The following is a 9,403-nucleotide window of genomic DNA, read 5'->3' on the forward strand; positions in this document are numbered from 1 at the left end:
AGGAAGAAGTATTTCTTCGATCTTATGAGAGTACAGAGACTACAGAAGATAGTTGATAAGCTGCGGCAAAACTTTGATCCGACCAGTCCAATCGCATTCAATGATAAAGCAGTATATGTTCAACTGGAAACGGATCTTATCAGACTACAAATGAAAATCAAACATTGGGAAATGGATCAAGAGTTAATCATCCCAGCAGCCACTCAAGACTTCTCAACTGAAGATTCAGTTCAAGAGTCTTCTCAGGACGTTGCTACTTCTTCTCAAAAAGCAACTGTTCCTTCAACTTCAGTTGCTCCAACATCCCCGATTTCTGCACCTCCTACTAATAATCCACAGCATTACTCTGAAGCTAAATTGACATTGGCAAATCTAGATGAGGTCATCGAGTCAGTTACGAATGACATTAAGCTTGAAACAGTCAGAACAGCTGACGATGTTTCATCAAATGAAAAATCAGCAGATGTTCAAACTGAAGCAACTGAAGAACATGCCGAAATGGCTAATTTTGAAGTACTTTCTGAACCAGTTCAGTTGGTGGTTGTGACTGAACAGGCAGTTCTTGGTTCTACAGAAGCGGCTCAACTGAACTCGGTTTCAACTGAAAATATGCAAACTAATGTACCAATAGTTCAACAAACTGAAGAACCATCTTCTTCATTGGATCCTCCTACTATCTCTTCTCCTCCCCAGAATCTACAAGAGCTGATACATGCTGAAACGGAAGTTTCTGACATGACTTTGGTGGTCTTTGATCAACCTACCAACAAACAAGAACCAGGGCCATCTGGACCTGGATCTCCTCATCAATACTCAGACATGGATTTAGTACTTGAAGAGATTCAGGACATCCAGAATAACATTTCAAGGATAATGAAAGAAATTAAGGAAATTCAACGCACTCAACTTGCTCACTCTCTGAAGCTGAACTCCTCAAGTGAATTCAATTCAGAGAAACTGAAGTCAATTCAAACTGCTGTGACCTCTATCTCCTTTACGATCGATGAACTTAAAAATAACAGAGGCTTAGCTGAGAGTCTCTCCCTAACTCAAGACTCAATCAGCAAACGAGTTGAATCTATGGAGATGTCTGTTTCAAAGAAAATCGACTTGCTGCAAACCACTGTATTGACTGCTGTCAAAGATATTGCAGCTGATGTTAGAATTTTATCTCTAAAAGTCGATGTGCTTGACAAAAAGGGGGAAGCAGCTAGATTGATGAAGGAATAAGAGAGGATCAAAACTGAAGAGACAACTGTTGTCAGTTGAAGGATATTTGTTTTCTTTGTACGAATCTGTACACTATATTTGTTTTCTTTGTACGAATCTGTACATTAGAAAAATTATTTTATCTACAAGATTTTAAAGTATTCTCTCTACTCTGCTAATCAGTTTATTATGTTCCAAGTTTTGTCAATCACCAAAAAGGGGAAAATTGTTGGAAACTAAATTTCAGTGATTTGACAAACTAAGCATCGTATTTATTGGACTAACTGATCAAGTAACCAGGCTTCGCAAATCAACTATCAATTGCCTAACTGAAGATTAATGTGCATAATACTAAGGCAACTGACACCAGCGTAACTGAATTTTCAAGTCATCTGACTGATCGGTCTTAAACCGATCAGTCGATATTTTCAGTCGAAAACACACAAGCTACTGCAACACGTCATCAGTTGAAAAGGACATTCAACCGACCATAGTACAAAGCAGACTGCAACTCGGAGTGGAACGCCGCGTTTCAGAATCTACAGTGTACGAATGTTAGAGAATATTGACATGGCAATCAACGGATATAAAGATTCAAATATTATTTAATGTTACCGTTGGAAGAAAATCCTATAAATAGCCAAGAAGAGCAGTCGAGAATCTAGCTCTCAAGAACACGAACAACTATTCTATTCAAGCTTGCTGTTACGCTGCTAAAATCACTACTCGTATTCAAATCTCAAAAGCTCACTCTTATCAGATTGATCAGTAGCAATCAAGGCTACATTTACGAGCTTGTTAGCACTTTGAAATCTTTGTTAGATTCATTCAGTCGTGTTAAATTCAGTCACGCACTGCAAAAGTTTTTTTTGAACTAGGATTTTCAGTTTTGGCAGTGTTAAGTCCAAACTGAAGTGGGTCAGTACAACTATTATATTCGATCAAAGTCTTTTAGTGAAAATCATATCTTCGTGATAGAAGGGGTGACGTAGGAGTTATTCTATTCTCCGAACATCCAGAAACAAACCGTGTGCATTTTATTTCAGTTATTATTTTCAGTCAATTATTCTATCTCTCAGTCAGTTTACTTCCGCAACTTTTTTCTTAATTAAACTGATTGTTATCGACTGACGAGATACCGAATGTGAGTTTATCACTAAACGGAACCCAATCTTCGAAAAATTTATATAATCAGTGTGTTTATTCAACCCCCCTTCTAAACACTTATCACCTTCTAACCGATCCTTTCAAGTTTTTATGACATAAACATGATAAAACTAGAGTTTTCAGCTTTTAAAAATCTTGCTTATAATGCACAAAGGGGATGCTATATTAGTGTTAGAATAGTTGCACGTCGAGCCAAGCATTGACTGAGGGTTCATATTGAAACTCTATGTATAAACAATTTTTATTTTAATTATATTTGAAATTATTGTTTTGGCACATCTTTATATGTATACCCATGCTTGTTGCATAGATAAAGTCTTTGAATATACAAATAGTAGAAAGAATGTGAGATGCTTATATGATGTGTATCATGAAACTCATATTTGGAATACAGTATATTCTAAACAGTTCCTAATGGATTCAGCCATCGTAAGAGAGATAAAGGCCGCTCGAGTTTGAGACTAGTATCTGCGATGTGAGTACCATGTTTCATTAGTAGGGGACATTGTGATGTCCGAGCATGCAGATACGTGCTCCTTGTAGAGTGCACTAAACAACCCTCCATAAAGAACTTTCCATGTGGTTCTTACTTATCGAGTGGAAATGTCCTAGTTTATTGTTGTACACCATTAGTGCCTTATGACCTGAGACAACATTGTGACTCTATATGCTAGCATTGCACTTTGACCTGTTTACTTACTCATATGGGGTCATCAAGTGGCAAGGTTAGGTATTTTGTCGAAACATATAGGAGTCGATGCATTTTAGTCGTGGATTCACCGCTTACCTTCGGGTATGGAAATCTTATGTGATCTCATGTATATGCAGTTTGAAATTTCTGATCAGAGTGTTGGTGGTAATTAAGAAATAGATTTCTTAGAATACATCATCGATGCAACTACGACATGACACATAGTATCGATTCTTTGACAACTCTCGATATACCAATAGTTGTCGAATCGGTCGGGATATATGAGATGAAGGGACCGTACTGTACGCTAACCATAATGGAATGGTTCTTCCAGGCAATATCATTTGATACCTAGGGAATCATGTAAGCGATGATGCTAGGCGTTTAAAATGATTGGTTGGTTACTGTCATAATTGAGTTATGACGTTCTTATTATCAAGGAGTTGATTAGTAAGAATGGAGCAACTTGGGTATGCTCATATAAGGACATGTTTAGTCCTGAATCACATTTAGATGTGAACTCACTGCTAGTTGTATCAATGAACCATTGATGGTCACACAATTGCTAACTTTCTAGATCCTGTTGAGAAGAAAAATAGTTCAATGTGTTGAACCAATTTTAAAGGAGTTTATAAGCGCAAAGAAAAATAGAAGTACGACTTCTATAAAGGGGAATGCAACTTTTAATTTGTGGAAGTGTTCAAAAATTAAAAGTTGTCCAAATAAAGAATGTATTTGAAAATTGTTATTTTCATAAACATTATTATGGACTTAATTAGATTAATTCAAATATTGAATTAATTAAACACTAGTGGACCTAGTAGAGTCAAAATAATTAAATTAATTCAAGTGTTGAATTAATTAAATAACATTGGGTCTTGTAGAGCCCAAATGGAAATAATAATTCAACTAGTGTGCTTGAGTAAATTCAAGTAAGATTTAATTGATCTCAAATGTTGTTGGAACTTTTCTAGTTCGCAATCTTAATTTTGATGATAACAAAACTCATTATTATGTTACTAATAATCTACCTTAATGCGTAGATAGCTGATATGTGTTGTTTTTGCGCATTCTATTGCATTAGTTTTAGTTGTGTTTGCATTGTGCATGCATGCTTTTCATTTACATTTGCATTTTATCATATCTCACTCGGGCATGATGAATTTGCAGGAAAAGTGGCCGGAAAACCAAGAATGGAGCAAAGTGTACAAAAGAGAAGGCAACGGACAGAATGAGCGGCACCCGAGCGGTAGAAAACTACCGCCCGGGCGCGAAAGATGAATAGCTGAAGGATTTTTACAGAAGAGTCCGCGCTCGAGCGGTACTTTTCTACCGCCCGAGCGCCACCTATTTTTGGCAAGATTTGTGCAGCCGATTCTTTACCTTAATTTGAGGAGAAGAGTGATATGGAAGGTTTGGTGGACGTTTTTGGGGGCATTCAGACAGAATTCTTGAGCCGTCAACGAGTTTGGAGAGCACTTCCGCTCTTGGATTGAAGATTTGAAGATTCCGGGCATCGTTTCTTGCGTTTTTCGTCAACTCTAGTATTTCTTATTGAGTTTTATCATTTAAACTTTGCTTTGTTTATTTTGACTATGAATTTCAGTAGCTAAAACTTTATTATTTGTTGGGATTAAAGGGGATCCTACGCCGAACGTTGAGTTGAATTAATTTATATTTCGATTGTGCGTTATTCTTGATTTTACTACTATTTTACTGTGTCATTAAAGCGTAGCTAACTTTAACGACGTTTTCATATCACGAGTGAGTTCGAGAGAATAACGAGTTTTAAATCCTGTCGGAAGCGTAGATCACGATCGAACGAATTAATTAATGAACGAGGGGTAGGTGAACCGAGATTCCTAACAAATCCATTTCTCATTGAATTTTAACTCAACATTTTCGATTAAATTCTCATTCATTACTTGTTGAATCATTTTAATTGCATATTTATTTGAGCATAGTAGGAATAATCACACAACTCAATTTTCGTTGCTAAATGTTAAATAACTGAAAATAACAATTGTAAAACACAGTCTTCAGTGGAACGATACTTGTACTCACGTACACTATATTATAATTTGACATCGTGCACTTGCGATTAATTTTTGAGCATACAAAATAATATTTTATTGGGGATTTCACTGTGCAAGTTTTGCTCGATCAAGTTTTTGGCGCCGTTGCCGGGGACTGTTAATCTACAATTTTATTTTTAGTTATTTCCTTTAGCATTATTTTATTTCTCTTGAGATAACACTTCATATTCTATTACAGATATCTCTTCCAGTGCAGGCCAAAGTCACTTGACGTGGAGCTTGAGTTTGATCCTGAAATTGAAAGAACCTTCCGCAGGAGAAGACAACAACAGAGGCTTAAAGAACTGATGGAGAGACACGAGCCAGAACGTGAGGAGGAACAGCGTGAAAATAGACAAGTCGAGATGCCACGCCGCATACCGATGCTGGAGTATGCCCAACCTTCTTTGGAGGGTGCACGCCCTAGCATTGTGAGACCTATCGTGCGGGCAAATCACTTTGAAATCAAGCCAGCAATAATCCAGATGATTCAGAACACAGTCCAATTCGGAGGAACTGCAGTGGATGATCCAAACACGCACATCGCGGATTTTCTTGAAATCTGCGATACTTTTAAATTCACTGGAGTTTCTGATGATGCTGTTAGATTGCGTTTATTTCCTTTCTCCTTACGTGATAAAGCTAAAGCGTGATTAAATTGTTTGCCTGTAGGTTCGATCGCTACATGGGAGGACATGGCGAAAGCATTTCTCATCAAATACTTCCCTCCCTCCAAGACCATGAAGCTGCGGGCAGACATTACAACATTCGCTCAATTCGATCAGGAATCTTTATATGAGGCATGGGAACGCTTCAAGGACCTACTACGAAGATGCCCACATCACGAGTTACCACTTGGGTTAGTCGTTCAAACATTTTATTACGGTTTGCTTACTCCTAACCGTACTATGATAGATGCTGCTGCTTGTGGGAACCTTTTGAGGAAGACTGCGGAAGAAGGATATGAGTTGTTGGAGGAGATGGCTGCTAGCAGTTATCATCCTCAATCTGACAGGAACAACCAGCGGAGAAGTGGAGGAGTGCACCAGGTAACTGATTTTTCTGCTATTACTGCACAACTTGATGCTTTAAACAGGAAAATAGACGGCTTGAATGTGGGTGGCACGGCGATGCGTCTTCAAGAGATATTCTGTGAAAAGTGTGGGGGGGAACACTATGCTAAGGACTGTCAAGACGACAATCCATTCTATGTGCAAAATGAGGCACCAGTGAACCAAGTGGGAGTCCAAAACCGCCCAAGGCATGACCCTTATTCGAACACATACAATCCTGGGTGGAGGCAACATCCCAACTTCTCATGGGGCGGTCAAAACAGTCAAAATCGACCGCAAGGAGGACAACAATATGGCAAACAACCGATGTACAGATATGACCCTCCTAGAGAAGAAAAGTCCAACTTGGAGCAAATGATGTCTAAGTTTATTTCATCCACTGAAACTAGACTTCAAAATCAGGATGCGTCGATAAAGGGGCTTGAAAATCAGATTGGTCAGTTAGCGAAGATGATAGCGAGTAGAGAACAAGGCACCTTGCCAAGTAACACAGAGACTAATCCAAAAGAGCAAGTGAAGGCTATTGAGTTCAAAAGTGGGAAAGTTTTGGAGTCAAGGGAAAAAGAGAAAACTCAAACGTTGGATGAGCAAACTGCGACATCTAAATGTAAGTCTCCTAACTCTACACTAGCACCCACTGCACAACCGAAAATTGTTATTCCTCCACCTTTCCCTGCAGCATTGAAAAAAGCAAAACTAGATGCACAATTCGGTAAGTTTCTTGAGGTGTTTAAAAAATTGCATATCAATATTCCCTTCGTCGATGCTTTAATGCAAATGCCTAGTTATGCTAAATTTTTGAAGGACACATTGGCTAATAAGAGGAAGTTGGAGGATCACATGACAGTGAACTTAACTGAAAATTGCTCCGCTTTGGGGCAAAACAAAATCCCACCGAAGCTAAAAGACCCAGGGAGTTTCTCTATTCCTTGCACGATTGGTGATGTTCTTTTTCATAAAGCATTATGTGATCTTGGTGCAAGTATTAATCTGATGCCATTTTCTGTGTTTAGGAAACTTGGGTTGGGAGAGCCTAAGCCGACGAGGATGTCTTTGCAACTGGCTGACAGATCTGTCAAGTACCCCCGCGGAGTGATTGAGGATGTGCTAGTGAAAGTGGACAAATTCATTTTTCCTGCCGATTTCGTGGTGCTCGACATGGAGGAGGATACAGAGATGCCCCTCATTTTGGGGAGACCATTCCTTGCGACTGGCAAGGCACTGATTGATGTACAAGAAGGGAAGTTGAGATTGCGAGTGGGCGAGGAGGAGATTACTTTTGATGTCTTTAATGCACTTAAGCACACACTGCATTCTGATAGCTGTTTTAGAATTGATGCTTTTGACTCTCTTGTTTCTCACTATGTGCAGGATGCTTTTAGGGACCCTTTAGAGGCCACTATCACTACTGAGTTGAGAGAAGAGGAATTGGACGATGAAAAAACTGAAATTGTGGCACATCTCAATGCCAACCATCCATGGAGAAAGCCAATGAAGATGCGACTGGAGGACCTAGGAGAACGCAGAGATTTGATCCTCCAAAGTCGAGCATCGAGGAGCCACCGACGCTTGAGCTCAAACCCTTACCTCCGCACTTAAAGTACGTATTCCTAGGTAAGAATAACACATTGCCTGTCATTATTTCTGCTGCTTTGACAGATGCTATGGAGGACAAATTGTTGCAAGTTCTCAAAGAGCACAAAAGGGCATTCGCTTGGAAGGTGGCAGACATCAAGGGAATCAGTCCATCGATATGCATGCATAAAATCTTGATGGAAGAGAAGTACTCACCTCTCGTGCAACCTCAAAGACGACTAAATCCAAAGATGCAAGAGGTAGTGAAAGCGGAAACTATTAAGCTTCTCGATTCAGGTATTATCTACCCTATTTCCGATAGTGCTTGGGTAAGTCCGGTTCAATGTGTGCCTAAGAAAGGTGGTATTACGGTGATCACAAATGAAAAGAATGAACTTATTCCCACGAGAACTGTTACGGGGTGGAGAGTGTGTATTGACTATAGGAAGTTGAATGATGCCACCCGTAAGGACCATTTTCCCCTTCCCTTTATTGATCAAATGTTGGAGAGATTAGCGGGGCATGAATTTTATTGCTTTCTAGATGGGTATTCGGGGTATAATCAAATCACAATCGCACCTGAGGACCAAGAGAAAACCACTTTCACTTGTCCTTATGGCACGTTTGCTTTTCGCCGAATGCCTTTTGGTCTTTGTAATGCACCTGCTACATTTCAGCGCTGTATGACTGCTATATTCCATGATATGATTGAAACCTTTCTTGAAATATTTATGGATGATTTTTCTATCTTTGGCGCAACGTTTGATGAGTGCTTGCAGAATTTGAGATCCGTGTTGAGGAGATGCGAGGAGACGAACTTGGTGCTCAATTGGGAAAAGTGTCATTTCATGGTACAAGAGGGAATTGTTTTAGGGCACAAGGTTTCGAAGCAAGGAATTGAGGTGGACAAGGCAAAAATTGAAGTAATAAAGAACCTACCACCACCAGCCTCAGTAAAGGGAGTTAGAAGTTTTTTAGGCCACGCCGGTTTCTATCGGCGGTTCATCAAAGATTTTTCTAAAGTTGCCAAACCTCGATCTTCTCTACTTATGAAAGATATGCCCTTTGATTTTAATTCTAACTGTTTGCAGGCATACGAGGATTTAAAGGAGCGCTTGGTGACGGCTCCTGTCTTGGTGGCACCGGATTGGGACCTGCCCTTCGAAATCATGTGCGACGCCAGTGACACTGCAGTGGGGGCCGTATTTGGCCAGCGGCGAAACAAGGTATTTCACACAATTTACTATGGAAGTAAGACCTTAGATGAGGCTCAATTGAATTATGCAACAACTGAAAAGGAATTACTTGCAGTAGTATTCGCACTTGACAAATTTCATTCATACCTTGTTTTGTCCAAAGTAATTGTATTCACTGATCATCCTGCCCTTAAATACTTGCTTGCTAAGAAAGATGCAAAGCCACGCCTTCTTCGGTGGATTTTATTATCACAAGAATTTGATTTATAAATAAGAGATTAGAAGGGTGTCGAGAATGTGGTAGCAGATCACTTGTCTAGATTAGAATTTATTTGTGATGATTCTGTCGATCGTGCTATCAATGATTGGTTCCCTGATGAGCAACTCTTTGAGGTGAGAAATTGTCCTTGGTATGCA

At 39.4% G+C, this 9,403-nt stretch overlaps 1 non-coding gene across 1 annotated transcript; it reads right to left on the bottom strand.

Annotated features, from left to right (window-relative positions):
* Window positions 1-5,886: 5,886 nt before the first annotated feature.
* On the bottom strand, window positions 5,887-5,992 carry LOC142530239 (small nucleolar RNA R71). Its single transcript, XR_012816080.1, has one exon. It is a non-coding gene; the product is annotated as a small nucleolar RNA R71 (small nucleolar RNA).
* Window positions 5,993-9,403: the final 3,411 nt, after the last annotated feature.

This window comes from Primulina tabacum, chromosome 16 (genome assembly GCF_025594145.1).
Source record: "Primulina tabacum isolate GXHZ01 chromosome 16, ASM2559414v2, whole genome shotgun sequence".
In the NCBI taxonomy this organism is placed as follows: domain Eukaryota; kingdom Viridiplantae; phylum Streptophyta; class Magnoliopsida; order Lamiales; family Gesneriaceae; genus Primulina; species Primulina tabacum.